A 17,171-nucleotide genomic window follows, 5' to 3' on the forward strand; every position below is an offset into this window, starting at 1 on the left:
TAGGAGTGAAGCACGTGGCTGTGGCTATCCAATGCCCTAACCCAGCTGGTATTAGGATTGAAGCAGGTGGTAAGACCACCCACCATCTTAATTCAGCTGGTATTAGGAGCGGGGCAGATGGCAGTACTTGCCCCCCCCAGCCTTCACCCAGCTGGTATTAGAAGTAGAGTGCGTGTCAATGCCCTCCTACAACCTCAACCCAGCTGGTATTAGAAGCGGCAAACCACCAGTGGAATCCACACTGGAGGATCCATATCAATAATTACCACACTGAAGTAAATATTCATTCGTATGTTCTGTGCTCAGTGAACCTCAATATAAATATTAAACCATCTATTCCTTAAAATGGACCTTAGGAAGATGGAATGATTACTTGTATGAATATATTCAATCGGATATGTTGGAATGTTTAAAAAAAGATAAGGCATGGGATGGAAAAATGGAGGAGATAAAAGAGAAATGGTCTGTATATTTTCAATGGGTATATAATGGAGAAGCCAATACAGCTATATTTGGAAAATTGGAAAAATGTGCTCGTGGCTAAAAATGTAATTTGTAGTTATAGGATGGCCACCTTGCGGGGGAGAGGGTTACAAAAGGGGTAAAAGATGTATCATAGAAGACCTGTGACTGTATTGAAATGTAATAATGTGTGATGCATTAATAAAAAAAATTAGAAAAAAAATATTAAACCATCTATTCCAAAATACAGAACAATAATTTACATTCCATACAGTGAATAACAACACATTTTAGTAATTTTCACAAAGACTGTTTTAACACAGCTATAATAGCGACAGCTCCAAAAGGAATATTTATTAAATGCTTTTAATAGCTCAAATCCCCACCCTTGAGGTACACAAGTCCCATCAATTGGGTATAGAACCTAAGAAAATGCAGCATGATATTCACTAGTGCACACAAGGCTTATAATTTTTGTTGGTGTACACAAGGCTATTCATAAAGTCTAGTTGTACGTTTCAGGTGGCTGAGAAGATATCAAAGCCCATGTCTGGCTTGGATTCCACGCTTTCTTCCCATCACCCAGCTGGGATAAGGAGCAGAGCAGGTGGCAATGCTCACCCCCTTCAACCTACTGGAATAAGGCACTGAGCAGGTGGCCATAACCACCCCCCTTCGCCCATCTGTAATCAGGCGTGGAGCAGGAAGCAATGCCCATTTCCCTTTCACCCACTTGCAATCAGGAGCGGAGCAGGTGGCAACGCCCCCTTTACCCGGTCTGTATCAGGTGTGGAGCAGGTAGCAAAGCCCACCCCCCATCTTCACCCTGCCGGAATCAGGCACTGAGCAGGTAATAATACTCGTCCCCCCTTCAACCTGCTAGAATCAGGAGCAGAGCTTCTCCCATATGGGATCAAGAGCAGAGAAGGTGGCAAGGCCCGCCCCCTTCAGCCAGCTGGGATCAGCAGACCAGGTGGCAATGCCCACTTCCTGCCTTCACCTAGCTGGTATTAGAAGCAGGTGGCAATGCCCCCCAGGCAATGGCCACTCCCCCCACCATAACCCAGTTGGGATCAGGACTGGTGCAGATGGCAATGCCCACCCTGCACCTTCACCTAGCAGGGATCAGGCACAGACCAGGAGGCAATGCTCTTTTTCCCTTCACCCAGCCAGGATAAGGAGCAGAGCAAGTGGCAATGCTCACTCCCTTCAACCTACTGGAATAAGACACTGAGCAGGTGGCCATAACCACCCCCCTTCAGGCGTGGAGCAGGTGTCAATGCCTGCCTCCCTTTACCTGGCCTGTATCAGGCGTGGAGCAGGTCACAAAGCCCCCTTTATGTGGCCGATATCAAGTGTGGAGCAGGTAGCAATGCCTACCCCCCTCCTTCACCAACCAGGATAAGTGACGGAGGAGGAGGGAATGCCTGCCTATCTTCCCTGCTCTTTCTAGAACCCATTGCATTTTTACCAATGGGCTTTGTTGCTAGTATTTTATATAACTTGCTATATTTTCCTACCCCCGACTGGCATGGATCCTCTCTGCAGGCCCGCCCCACTCACTAACACTCTCTGCTGGTCACAGTGGGCATCTTGCAAAAGGAACTGAGTGGGGGGGGGTTGTCAAAGGGGGATATGTATGCAGAAATAAGGGGGGAGCATGCCACTGCGTCTGCTACACTGGCCCCCAGTGCTGCTAGCATCTGATAAGCCACTGGGTAGATACATGGGGGAGGTTGATGCTGGAAGAGTCAGCCATATTAGTGTGGCACCTAAGGGTTGTGAAGGGGGTGTCAGCCAGAATAATGAATGTCTGTTCCATCCCATCATCTGATTGGTTCCTCCCCCCCCCCACCCTTTCGTGGTTTGCATGGGCAAAACATCAGCTGAGCTTCCCTAGCCTGACTCTGTCTTTCTCCATGTGGGAACTGAACCACAGGCCCGGCCGTCCTACCTCAGTGCCTATCTGCCAGGCCCAGTATGGCTGATAGTGATATTGGCATTGCAGTGGAAGGCCTAATTCCTGATACTTTTCCTCCTTTACGTCTGCCTTCTTCGCCAGTGAGGAGGAGGCATTTCGGAGTGTGGTGTCCCAAACATAAGATTCTACCTAATGTTTTGCTCCCACATGGACCAAATGATGCCAGGAGAAATAGTGGGCTTTATTTTTGACTGCCATCCCTGCACAACAGTGGCTGGGACCCAGCTGACTATGGAGGGTGTTAAGGGCTTTGATGGGGTGCTGTCATATATTCCTACAGATGAGTGCCATACATTGGCCTGGAGAAGGCAAGTGGGCCGTGGACTGTGACTCTGAAGCTCATTTAGGGTGGAGAGGTTTGAGTTTGACAGAGGTTTGAGTTTGAAGGGAAGGAGGTAAGTGGGGATGCGATACCATTGAGTATGGACCTCTGAAGCTGTAGTTTTCTCCAGACCAACTGGTCCATGTGGTCTGGAAATGTAATTCCAAAAGAACTCTGGGCCCCACCTGCAGGATTGTAAACTTACATGACTCATCTGTGTGGTACACTAGCGTGTCACTGAGATCACAGGCCTTTGTTGTAGTTGCGCAGTTTCTGTGTTCCCTCCCTGACCTCTCAATGCCGATGAGAATAAGGGCCAAGGGGGGAGTTGCCAGCATCCCTTTCTGCCACTCAGAGGGATATCATCAGGCACTGTTTTACGAGCAGTGGATCTAGTCAGGGATCCTAGGGAGCTCAGCACGCTCACTTTGCATCCATGAAGCCTGGAGTGTTTGCTCCCCGACCTCAACAAAATTGTGATATGCTGTGGATGGTGGGTTCTTTGGGTTTTAATCTCTGAAACTTTTGAAACTATGGTGGATATCACTATGAACTATTGCATTACATTCTAATTTTGTAAGCCAATCTATTTGAAGAAACGTCCATCAAAACTCCAAGCATTTCTACAGCACGTCCCCCAACCAGAGTAAATTCTTAGATGGGAAATAAAGATTCAACTGATTGAAGTTTTTTTTCCATGATCCAGGCATTTAAATGGTTTCTGCAAAGTGTGAATTCTTTGATGGTAAGGTATCCACTCTCCCTGAAGCTTCTTCCACACTCCAGGCATTTATATGGTTTCTCCCATGTGAATTCTTTTATGGTTAGTAAGATGTCCACTCTGACTGAAACTTTTTCCACACTCCAGGCATTTATATGGTTTCTCCCCTGTGTGAATTCTTTGATGGACAATAAGATCGCCACTCTGGCTGAAGTTTTTTCCACACTCCAGGCATTTATATGGTTTCTCCCGTGTGTGAATTTTTTGATGGACAGTAAGATTTCCACTCCAACTGAAGCTTTTTCCACATTGCAAGCATTTATATGGTTTCTCCTCTGTGTGAATTCTTTGATGGACAATAAGATCGCCACTCTGACTAAATTTTTTTCTGCATTCCAGGCATTTATATGGTTTCTCACCTGTGTGAATTCTTTGATGGACAGTAAGCTGTCCACTCCGACTGAAGCTTTTTCCACACTCCAGGCATTTATATGGTTTTTCCCCTGTGTGAATTCTTTGATGGACAATAAGATCGCCACTCTGACTGAAATTTTTTCCACACTCCAGGCATTTATATGGTTTCTCCCCTGCATGAAATCTTTGATGAATAGTAAGATGTCCACTCAGACTGAAGCTTTTTCCACACTCAGGGCATATATAGGGTTTTTCCCCTGTGTGAATTCTTTGATGGACAGTAAGATCACCATTCTGACTGAAGCTTTTCCCACAATCTAAGCATTTATATGGTTTTTCCCCTGTGTGAATTCTTTGATGGACAGTAAGATAGCCACTCTGACTGAAGCATTTCTCACACTCTAGGCATTTGTATGGTTTCTCCCCTGTATGAATTCTTTGATGGACAGTAAGTTTTCCATTCTCACTGAAGCTTTTCCCACACTCCAGGCATTTATATGATTTCTCTCCTGTGTGAATTTTTTGATGGACAGTAAGATGTCCACTCTGACTGAAGCTTTTCCCACACTGCAGGCACTTATATGGTTTCTCCCCTGTGTGAATTCTTTGATGGACAGCAAGTTTTCCATTCTCATTGAAGCTTTTCCCACAATCCAGGCATTTATATGATTTCTCTCCTGTGTGAATTTTTTGATGGACAGAAAGATGTCCACTCTGACTGAAGCTTTTCCCACACTGCAGGCACTTATATGGTTTCTCCCCTGTGTGAATTCTTTGATGGACAGCAAGTTTTCCATTCTCACTGAAGTTTTTTCCACACTCCAGGCATTTATATATTTTCTTCTTATTTTCTCTGGCAGCAGTGCACTCTGTACTGTTTCCTCCTTCATATATGTTTTTCACATGAGAGTCATTTTGCTGCAAAAGGTCAGAAGTATTCTTCTCTTTAGATAAGTGGCTTCCCTTCTGCTTCCCCAGGGCATCACTATATTCAATGCTCCCTTTCATATCTGAATATGTTTCTTCTTCGTTAGTCACTGAATGCTCTTCTATTTCATTCCATGACTTCCACAGGCCTCCTGCTGAAAGGAAGAGAAATCTGAGTTGATTAGCAAGCACATTCCCTGAATATCCTTGTCAGTTTTCTACTTTGCTTTGTGATGGTTTTGTTTGCACCCTGTGAATGCTCAGTGGTTAAGCTCAAACAGTTTGTACCGGGTTCTCCCCTCTCTTTCTCAATTCTTTCTAAATTCCAAGCTGAGTAAATTGCCAGAATAGCCATTTGTACAGTAATAAATATAGTCTAAGAGGACAAAGGAGAGAGTATATACAGTGGAGGCCTTCTGCCTCAAAAGGACCCAATGTTAAAAACTTCCTCTTTTCCTCCTTCAGTGAGTTAATGAGGAGGGGGAGTGATTTGGAGGGGCCTTGTGGGGAGAAGAATATCTTTGAAGAGAGAAATATTAATGGAGGGTCCAAAGAGAGGGGGAAAGCCAGATGGAGAAGAAAGAAATGTGACATTAAGAAACCTGAAAGTATTAAGAGTATTTCTGCTTTTTGCTCTGACATACTGTGACAACTAGGGAAAGAGGGATATGTTTTTACTTTTTTCATTTTCTCTGCTGTATGTTCTTTTTTGTGTGTATCAATTGTAGACTTTATTTTTAAGACAAAATGTTCTGTTTCCAAAGTCCTCTATTCCCTGTATCACAAAAAGCTAATAACAGTACAGAAATAAGTTTTACATATATCGAAGGATGCATTTTTACTTTTTCATTTTCTCTATGATCACATGTTGTCAATTTATGGTGTTCAGCCATACGTTCTTTTTGTGGGTATTAATTAAATTCTCTAGTCCTTACAATGGGCCACAGACTGGAAACACTCAGCCTACATTCCAATTCTTTATTTTTTAAGACAAAATGTTCTGTTCCTGAAATCAGATACTCTGTTCTCTGCAGCCCCCCAAAGCCTATCGCATTACAAAAGTAAGTTGCACATATATGGAAGGAAGGATACACTTTTACCTTTTTCATTTTATCGATGTTCACATTGTGTCATTTTCCATGTTCTAATTGTATGCTCTATTTTTTAAGACAACATTTTCCTGAAATCAGAGTCCTCTGATCCCAACAGCCACAAAAATCCTATAACATTACAGAAGTTTTACAGCTAGGGAAAGAAGGATGTATTTTTACTTTTCATTTTCTCTGTGCTCAGGTGTGGTTATTTTATGCTGTTCAGCCATATGCTCTTTTTGTGAGTATTAATTGTATTCTACAGTCCTTAAAATAAAAAATTCTGATCTTCTGGTTCCTGGCAACCTGAAAAACCCACCTGCTTTTGCTTCACATTGGAGCTGCAGCTGCACCAAAAATGTGTCTAAGCTCCAGCTCTGGAGCAGCTCCAACGGTTCTGACACCCTTGTCCCATGCCCTCTAAGCCAAGTTGCAGTGAGGCAGGAAGGGAGGGAAGGTGGGCAGGAAGAGGTCCCAGTTCCTGACTACACTTCCAATAGAGGGAGGAATAGGGAAGCAGGATTCCCCCACTGCTTCCTGGGGCAGTCCTTAATGCCGTGGGCTGGAAGCCAACAGGGGTACTGGCAACGGCTCTGTAGTGAGGAATCACACAAAGCTGATTAGATCCAGAGGAGTTAGCCGTGTTAGTCTGTAGTAGCAAAATAGTAAAGAGTCCAGTAGCACCTTTAAGACTAACCAACTTTACTGTAGCATCAGCTTTCGAGAACCACAATTCTTTTCATCAGATGCACCTGATGAAGAGAACTGCGGTTCTCGAAAGCTTATGCTACAGTAAATTTGGTTAGTCTTAAAGGTGCTACTGGACTTTTTACTACAAAGCTGATTGGTGCCCCTCTACTCGTGCTCTAGACAATTGCCTAGCGCTGCCTAGAGACTGAGGACCAGATCCATCCCTGCATTGGTTGATTCTTCTACTGATAGACTCTGGTTGCCAGCTGAAGTTGCCATGCTCTGCCTGGCAGGGAGGCTATTCCATCAAGGCCTGAGGTTTCTCACCTGCTCAGCCCCGGCCCCTGAACACTCTGGCCTCAAAGGAGCTGCTGCTGAAGCTGCCGTGCTGTGCCTGCCACGGCCTCTGCCTCTGCCTGCCATTCACTTCCAGCCACCTTCCAGCTGCTGAGGCAAACTGAGTAGAAATTAGTGGGGTTGGCTGAAGAGTCGGAACGGCCATCAGCTATGAGCTCTCTTCAGCCACCGAGAAATTCCATCTCTTATATGCGATTGGAACTGGACATGAGAGTTGGTCCCCCTGTTGTAGATTTTGGTGATGTCTTCTCCCTTATTGCGTTCCCCTGCTGGTTTTGATTGTAATTGTTTGTACGGAACTGGCTGCTTAGCAAGCCACCTCGTCTGCTGTGAATGTTTTATATGGTTCCTTGTTGTACTGTTCGATCTGACGGGGAATCTGAGGATTGGGAATTATCTGTGAGCTGAGGGTTGTGTATTTGCAGGGGGTACACTACTTATTGGTGTTATTGGATGGCTACACCGGCCAGCCAGGCAGCTGGAGTTAGGATAGGGCGGGCCGCTCCGGAGTTAGGATAGGGACAGCACGGCCGCTCCATCGTCGCCACCCTCCCGGACCCACCTGAACATGACATGCTCATTACCCATGACAAAAACAAAGGCCGGTGGAGTTGTCTTCTCACACCTGGCATAAACACACTGAAAAAAATGGAACCCAAAATTCACGATTGAACCCGATGACGTGCTACAGAGAAAGCAACAACTGCCATTCCTGCGTGGGTTCTCTGCCCCAAGTTCAATGCTTTTGGGAAGCAGTTTTTCCTCTGCTTGCCCACAGTACTGCGGTGCATTTGGCACCTCCAGGGATCCCCCTGTTTTTTTCACCACTCTATCAAAACTGCTGGGAAAGACCACATTCAATTCATGAAATACAGAACAGCATTTCACTGGGACAGTGTTTCTCAGAGAGAAAATGGAGAGAAAGAAATTCAGTCCTAGACAGATATGCCATGGAGAGAAATGGCCAGTGTTTCTGCCCTATCTTACTTTCATAAGGAAGGAGACCCCCCTGGCTTTAAGAAGAGGGTGGGCAGCCATTCTTTAGGGAGGAAGGCTTCTATGGGGAGCCATGCTTTGAGAAGGCAGTCCATCACGGAGAACAGAGATACACCAGCACATGGTCAGATGAAAGAGGCCAGCCACAGGAAGAACATAACTGGGATGATTTTAATCTGAACAACAAACTTAAAGCCAAAACATCTTTCTCTCTCCCTAAACAACACAGTGAGAAAGGCAGATTTAAAATCATGTAAATTAATTAATTAATTGTGTGCAGAGAAGATGAATTTTTATATATTCCGTTTTCCTGGGAACAGATGTCATAATCTATGGTATTCAACTTTCTTTCATTTGTATCCATGGTATGGTATTCTCTTTAAGATAAACATTTATCATGTGGTTTCTGCACCCATGAAAAGCATCATTCTTGGGGTCACGCATAACATGCCAAAAGAGAGAAACGGGGAGCTCTTGCTTTCTGGAGCTTCCCTCTGACAAGTGTGGTTTTAAGAATTTCCCTCTGTCTCCATATTGGCTGATAAAAATGGTAAGAGATTCTGATACCATTAAATAAGTCCTGTTTCCAGAAAACAATGTAAACCTCATAGAAGCCAATGTCAGCATCTCTAAGAAAAAAGATAGGGAATCGAGTAGCATAAAGGCTCTTTGTTGAGGTCTACCAACTCAAGACCCAGCAGTACAAATTCTCATTCTCCGTGGCATAGAGGGCATGCAGGGTTGTTTTACCTCACTTCCCCATGCCAGCGGTGAAACCATCTTTCTTCCATTCCTCAAAAGGACCCCCCACAATTTGAGAACATAACCCGCCTCTGCTCTCCACCCTTCCCACTATGATAAAGGAGCAAGGCTCCTCTCCCCATCAAAAAAACTCCAGCAACTCTTTTTTTCAGAACAAATTAAGGATCAAGTTTACATTCAAAAAGAGAATCGCCTTGTCTCAAACCTCCTGTTTCTGGGTAAGGTGATTGAGTGGGCGGTGGAGAACCAACTGCAGAATTTCCTGAAGGGGACCTCGGCCCTAGATCCCTTCCAGTCTGGGTCCTGCCCAGGACACGGGGTGGAGACACTGCTGGTCGCCCTCACAGATGATCTCCGCAGACACCAGGATCGAGGTGGATCGGCGCTGCTGATTTTATTAGACCTTTCAGCAGCGTTTGATATGGTCAACTATGATCTTCTGACCCACTGCCTCGCCGATGTGAAAATTCAGGGGACAGCACTACAGTGGCTTGTCTCCTTTCCTCACGGTCGGGGACAGAGAGTGGCGCTAGGAGATAAGTTATTGTCCTGCCAGGCACTAGTATGTGGTGTGCCACAGGGGGCGATACTCTACTCTTTGCTGTTTAACATCTATATGTGCTCCCTTGCCCAGTTGGTTTGGAGTTTCGGGCTTGGGTGTCACCAATCCGTGGATGACACTTAGCTATATCTGCTGATGGACAGCCAGCCCCGAGAGTCAGGAGCCTGGGGGTGATTCTAGATGCCTCATTGACAATGGAGGCTCAGATCATAGCAGTCGCCAGGTCCTCATTTTTCTATCTTCGACAGGCCAGGCAGCTTGCCCCCTATCTTTCGTCCCGCAACTTGACTACAGTAATCCAGGCAATGGTCACCTCTAGGTTAAACTACTGTAACGCACTCTACGCAGGGCTTCCCCTGAATAAGATCCAGCGGTTACAGCTGGTGCAGAATGTGGTGGCACATGTTATCACGGGCCTGCCGATGCGTGAGCATATAACACCGGCACCACGTCAGTTGCACTGGCTACCAGTGGAGTACCGAATCAGGTTCCAGGTTTTAGTATTAACCTATAAAGCCCTATGCGGACTGGGACCGGCATATCTGCAGGACCGCCTCTCCCCATATGAACCCCAGAGGACTCTCCGTTCCAGTGAGAAACATCTGTTAAAGGTCCCTGGCCCCAGGGAGGCTCGCCTGACATCGACCAAGGCCAGGGTCTTTTCGATCCTGGCCCCAGCCTGGTGGAACGCTCTGTCTGAAGAGACTAAGGCCCGGCAAGATTTGTTATCCTATCGCTGGGCCTGCAAGACGGAGCTGTTCTGCCAGGCATATGGGCAGTGCTAGGCGGAGCCCCCCTGGACGGTTGATGAGGCCCTCCCCCACCACCAATACCCCTCATTTTTTTAAAAAAAACTTATTAATGCAGAGGTGCTCTGAAGTTGTTTTAAATTTTTGATCAGTCGAATTCTGTGCTGCTGTGCTGATATTTATAATTTATAATTGTATTTTAATTGTGTAAATGAGATGTTTTTAGAATTGTTAATTATAATAATTGTTTTACATATTTTAACCTTTATGTATCTTGTAATCCGCCCTGAGCCTGCTGGAAATGTGGGGAGGGCGGAATAAAAATCAAAAATAACTAAATAACTAAATAAATAACTAAATAAACAAACAAATAAATAAATAAATAAATAAAAATGAAATAATCCAGCCTCAGAAGTGACATTTCACTCTCCATTCACCTCAGTTTCTCTAGCGGAAGCAGGAGTGGCAGCTGTCAATCTCCCATCGGCTCTGAAGAGAAAAGCACTCCCTCCTACATGCTATCTCTGAGTCATCACTGTAGGCCAGCCTTGCTCCCCTTCCAATACAATCAGCAATCAATATGTCCCACCCCCATTCTCTCTGGATCAGCCCTTCCCCTCTTATAACTTCTTCAGAATTTTCCTTGGGGACCTAAATCAGCTTTCTGACTGGCTGCTCCAGACAATAGGCCATCTATTGTTAAGAAGAAGAGATTATTCCGGCCTAGGGTTCAAAATATGCTGGGACAGGGGGGAGTTCAGCTGCAAGATTATATTGGTTTGCTGTCCAGGTATAAAATCTCTACGTGCCAAGCCCTTCAGAATCGCTTTTTTAAAAATTTATTTTTTAATTTTTAACTTTATTTTATAATCAACAATTGTACAAGGAGAGTGGGATAACAAAAAGTACGATAACTTGTAATACAATAATAAGAGAAAAATAATGCAGAGAAAAACTGAGAACAACGAAATGATCTAAATATACAAATCACTTTATAAAATCTTTAACACAGAAATATTATTTTAGCTATAGTTGGACCATGTGAGCTCTTGTTTTGAGTTTAATTATGAATCAAATATAGATTGGAATAGTTGGTTAGGAGCTTGTAATTCTTTCTGCTTAATAAATTCATCAAAAGGTAGCCAATTTTCATAAAAGTGTGAGTTGTTGGAAGATGTATTCGAATTGTGTAAGTTATTTGTTATCTTTTCAATGATAAGATAATCCCATATTTTCAGGTGCCATTGATTAATTGTTGGTGATGTCGGTTTATTCCAGTTTAATGTTATTAAAGTTTTTGTAGCAGTTAAAAGTGTCGATATCAAATCACGTTTAATTGTGGGGATTTCAATGTTCTGCCATAGGTCTAGAAAGACTAGTTGTAGTGTAAATGGGATTTTGTAATTAGTTATTAAGAAGATTTGTTGCATTATGTCTTCCCAATATTTGCTTATTAGTGGACAAAGTCACCAGAAATGAGCATACGTACCGATTTGCCTGCATTTCCTCCAACAGAGTAGTGAATAGGTTGGGATTATTGCAGATAACTTCTTTGGGGTATGATACCATCTTGTGATTATTTAATATGTTTGGAGTTTCGTATTGATTTCTGAAGTATTAATTAGTTTAGATGACCAAATCTGGTCCCATTGTGCTATTGTGAGAAGGTCATTACAGTCTTGTTGCCATTTTGTTTGAAAATTGGCGAATCTTGGTTTTTCAGTTAATAATATGATGTTTTATATTTTGGCTATAAGGCCTTTTCTTTTTCCGTTGGAGACTTGGTTTAATAAGGTTTCAAATTCAGTCATGGGGGAGCAAAGTATATCTGATAATGGTTGTTGTGGATTTTCCAGGCTGTATGTCTGATAATTTTATTTTGGAGGCCATATGAGATAATTGGAAATAAAGGAACCAGGGAATGGATGTGCTTGCTTTTTCCTCCAGTTCACCTTTGGTCAGTAAGCCTTTTGTGGAGGTTATATCTACTAATCTAATGATATTAAGGTTTTCCAATATTTATTCGTTTTTTGATCTTTTCCTGGGAGAAACCAATCTTGAGATAGAAAGGTGGGAAATCGTGATATTTTTGGAATGATTTTTGTTTTATATTTGTTCCATATCTTAAGGATTTCCATTATAAATACATTGTTCCTAAGTTTTGGTGGATAATTACTTTTATGGCACCATAACAGTTCTTGAGTTGACATAGGTGTAATCAGTGATTGAAATATTGTTTTCAGAATCACTTATAACACTCCTCAGTGATGAAGGGGGATGACTTCCTAGGAGATCTGTCTGGAGTTGTGGTGGGTCGTTCCTCTGCAGGGAAGCACGTGCTTTCCTATCCCAGGCATTTCCAATTAAAGAGATCTCAGGGGTAACAGTGCCTGGGAATATACCTGGTCAAAGAGCCACTGACAACTGGACAGGTCAGTATTTGGCTAGGCTTAGCATAACCAATCTGACGTGGGAGAAGGAATTTGACTATTTTCATATGACCAAGAACTAAAAGACTGTTTCAGCATTTAAAACCCAGCCAAGCACATTTGAGATCATTTTCTACACCTTTTTTGCCATCTTGGATCTGGCCCCACACCACTTTGGGTTAGCATCTGTTTTCTGCACACTTTTTTGCCTTTAGTATTCCCTTCAAGTTTTCTGTTTGTTCTGGGTTTTTTTCCTGGTTATTTGGAGACCACTTTTAACATGAGCTTTTTTGGAAGCATATTCTGAGTTGCCTTTCTTCCTTGTGCATGATGTTTCCTCCTGTTTTTCATCCCATCCACTTCCCACCCACCTCCAACCCACTTCTGGTCATCGAGCCACTCCTTCCCTCCACTTTCCCTTACCTTCTCTTCTGGTTTTGTTTTGATGGGTTTTTTTTGTTAAAAAGTCATTTTCATGTTGTTTCTTGTATTGACAAACCATTGTAATAATAGATGCAGCAGGTTCCCTGAATGCCCAGTGGTTTTTAAGGAAGCCTTTAGCCTCTTCCATTGCAAAGATATGCCCTTTTCCTTATATCTCTGCAAGGGAAGAGGCTAGAGATTTACTCTTTAAAATTAAAACTGGGAATTGAGAAAACCTGCTCCATCTATTATCACGATGGTAGATCAATACAGCAATATGAAAATGATGATTTAAAAAAAACTGCAAAAGACAGTTCGCAGTGGCACGGGGGAGTGAAGCGGACCACTTTCTGCACCAGAAAAAACAGCTTGGTTCGAAAGGGTCATAGCCGCTGCTGCTGCTCTGGGCTCCATCCCACAGCAGCTGACTTAACCTGCTGGCACTGAGTTCTACCTCTTCACTCTGAGTCAGCCCAGACAAGAAACTAGAGTTTGTACCTTGTTCGGGGTTGGGAGTATATGGATGGTGGATCTGCTGCCAATTTAGGCCTCCCTAGGCAAGGACAGGCAGTGTGTTCATTTTGAATCACATGAAAAAATAAAAGGGGGGTGTTGTGATGCCACCAATAGCGATAATCCCGTTGCTAGAAAACCCTCTCCACAACTGCAGAAGAAGGGAGACATGAGGGCAAGAATCATACTCAAACTGATTCTAGTGTTTGTGGATCAGCTGCTAAGAATATCAGGAATAAGTCAAGCGTGCAGAAAAGTCTGAGAAGCAGATCAACCTATGAAGACACACAAGGGCACAGAAATACAACAGCTTTTGGAAGGATGTGCAGGCAACGCACAGCTTCCTGACACCTACCTGCCAATCCCTCCTCTTCATGAGAGATCAGGGGAAACAGCTCCTCCTCCTTTTCTAGCCAGATGAGGCCAGGTTTGGCAATCTGAGGTCCTTTTTATCCACAAAACAAAACAACCAAAACAAACATTAAAACTCTTCAATGTACAAATAAGTTCAGCAATGCCAAGTAACCTGAGAACTAAGATAGCTCCAGAATGAAAGCTATCTTGCAGGGTTCCCCAGGGCACAATCTTATCTTCCATGATATTCAACCTCTACATAAAGCCTCTAGGAGAACTCATTCGCAGCTACAGAGTTGGATGTCATCAATATGCAGATGACACCCAGCTCTATATCTCGCTATTCAGGTCCCCACAGGATGCAGTGGAAATCTTAGATCGCTGCCTGACAGCCATGGTGAAAAGGCTGTAAAAAAAACAAATAGAAACTGAACCCAAACACGACTGAAGTGATGCTTGTTGGGAAGGCAGAGCTCTTGAAAGACATTGTATTCCCCGCTTTCAATAGAGTTCGTCTGACCCTTGCAGATTCAGTTAAGAGCCTAGGAATTATACTGGATCCAGCGCTACTACTTGAAAAACAATTTAAAGCAGCCACAAAAAATGCTTTCTACAACCTCACTCTAGCCTGGAAGATAGTTTCTTCTCTCAACACACCTGACCTGGCCACCTGGATCCATGCTATGGTAACATCAAAACTTGAATATTGTAATGCTCTATACATAGGTCTCCCATCTAAGTTAACTAGAAGACTCCAACTGGTGCAAAATGCGGTGGCTCGACTATTATCAGGAGCGAGCAGGAGCTTGAACATCACTCCCATCCTACAGTCACTCCATTGGCTACCTATCAATTACTGTGCTCAGTTCAAGGTGATAGTTATTACATAAGCCCTTCACAGCCTTGGTTCAGCTTATCTACAGGACCCCCTCTTTCCCTATGTTCCTCCATGACAGCTTTGCTCATCTGAACAGGGTCTCCTGCAGGTGCCAGGCTGCACATGGACAAAATCAACAGCAGCCCATATATGGGCTCTCCCTGTGGTAGCCCCTACTCTATGGCATGGCCTGCCTGAGGAAGTCAGAAGAGCTCCCATTCTTCTGTCTTTCTGCAAATGATGCAAAACTGAAATATTCATAAAGGCTTTTTACTCAGATAGGAGGGCTGTATTGTAGGGATGGGGTCTCATATTCTCAGATGTTTCACTAATGAGTTAGGGACCATAGACTTCACCACTATGTTGCCTTACATATTATCTGCTTCTTTAAATATGTACTCCTATATACTACCATGCTTCATATTGTCTAATGTCAGTCCTAAAATTGATTTATGTTCTGTTTCAGCATTTCTTCTACTCTGTATTGGATTCTTGCTAATGCTATGTCTTTGTAAACTTGTATATATTTATCCTATGGCATTGTTTATGGAAATGTCCTTGACACTGTACGGAAATGTCCTTGATACTGTGTGGAAATGTACTTGATACTGTTTTCACCAATCTCATACTGTGTGATCTGCCTTGAGTTTCAGTGAGAAGGGTGGAGTATAAATGACATAAAATATATAAAATAAAAATAAGGACATGTCAGAGAAGCCAGCAGGGTTTCCTCAATAGCCATACAGCCCAGGAAAGGAGGTGGCCACTCCACCATCTCCAGATCCAAGCAACTCCAGGCACCTCTTGTGATACCCTCTCATTTGGGCCGGGCAAAGGACTGCCAGGCAGCAGCTCCGTCTTCGCAAGGAAAACCCACGATCCCTCCCACATCAGAGGAAGGATCATGGAGAGTGGCAGAGAGAAATCAGTGGGTCCAGGGCAGGCAGGGTGTGTCTTTTCGTATCAGGAGCTTCCTTACAGTCACTCCTCACAGCCCAGCCCAGGAGAAAGGGATCCTTACCCAGAGAGGCCACGTTCGCAAAATTCTCCATCATGACTTCCTTGTAGAGAGCTCTCTGGGATAGGCTCAGCAATCTCCACTCCTCCTGGGTGAAATTCACAGCCACCTCTGCAAAGGACACCCCACCCTGGAAGGAGAAGAAAGAAGCATTTCTTAACATCACTAGAAAGCTGATCTGGGGAAAAGAAGATCCAAGATTCCAGTGTGGCTTAGTGAGTAGAGTGACAGACTAGGACTTGGGATGTCTCCGCCCTTCTATGTCTCTCAGCCTAACCTACCTCACAAGCTTGTTATTGTTATTGTGAGAATTAAGTGAAGAAGAGGAGGATGGTGTGAAAAGCAGCTTTGGGTCCCTGATCAAAGAGAAAAGTAGGATAAAAAGAGGAAATCCTATTTGGAGGGATGTTTTGGGGACAGTATTCTTTTCTTCTCTGAAGATAGGATGCTACACAGGGGGTGACCATTTTCCCACCTTCAAAGTGGCCAACCTTGACATGTTGCAGAATCAGGACCAAGGGGAAGAAGCCTGATCCCCTGAGCCTTGCAATGGAGAAGGAGCCCACCCTGCTGTCTCCTGGACGCCTCCCCAGTGACGGCTCCCTCCCTTACCTGGGCTGGTTGCATGGCTGGCCTTTTCCCTTCACCACAGGGAGAAGACACTGGAGAAGCCATCAAGAGTGTATTTTCATTGCTGTCTGGCAGGGTGAGAAAGAGGCTGGGAAATCCTTTTTTCTAAAGATACAGAATGAATATACCGGAAATGAGGGGTAGATGGGATGGGATGGGCAGGTTGACTGGAAGCAGTAGGTAGGAGAGACCAGCTGGGAATTGAAATCTAAACCTGCAGGGGCAACATTTCTGCACTCTCCCCCCCCCCCTTCTGCTTGACATGATGCTTTTCTGTTGCAAGAGGATGTTAGCAGAGGGAAGCATCCTATGATTTATTCCTATCTCCACAGCCGTAGTCAAAACCACCTTGAATCCATGCATGGAGGAAAGTGCCTTAAATCAATACCAGCCACTCCATCAGTTCAGGTCTCCGTCACTTAATTCTCCTGGATAGGTGGACCAGGTCTGAGATTCAGGTTTATAGATGTATCAGACTGGGGCTGTTTCTTTCACTGCTGACCTCAAAGAGATCTTGTACCTGTGGTTAACAATCTATAGCACCACACACCACTATCCAGCCCTGGAGGAAGGAAGGGCCCTAACTGGCTGATTCAACCGGACCAGATCAAGGGCTAAACTGGGGAGGGCCTAGAGCACCCTCTGTGCCTCCCCAGGAGACACCCTCTTCAAGTCAGGGTGTGCCCTCTTGCATGGCCAAAAATAAAGCATGAAGAAAAAAAGCCTAATTTTTTTAAACCACTACTGTAACTTGACCTTATATTATTTTAAAAAACTGTCATGGAGACTGTCATTAACCCATGACATTGGGAACCCTAATTTGGGCAGAAAAGCTGCATGCTAACATTTTAAATAAAAAATTAAAACACAGGCTAAAAAATCTCCAGGGGGAA

The 17,171-nt window shown here is 44.1% G+C and overlaps 1 pseudogene; it reads right to left on the reverse strand.

Moving 5' to 3' along the window:
* LOC129327236 (zinc finger protein 208-like) overlaps positions 1-17,171 on the reverse strand; it is a 113,626-nt pseudogene that overhangs the window by 73,929 nt on the left and 22,526 nt on the right.

This window comes from Eublepharis macularius, chromosome 4 (assembly GCF_028583425.1).
Source record: "Eublepharis macularius isolate TG4126 chromosome 4, MPM_Emac_v1.0, whole genome shotgun sequence".
Taxonomy (NCBI): Eukaryota; Metazoa; Chordata; class Lepidosauria; order Squamata; family Eublepharidae; genus Eublepharis; species Eublepharis macularius.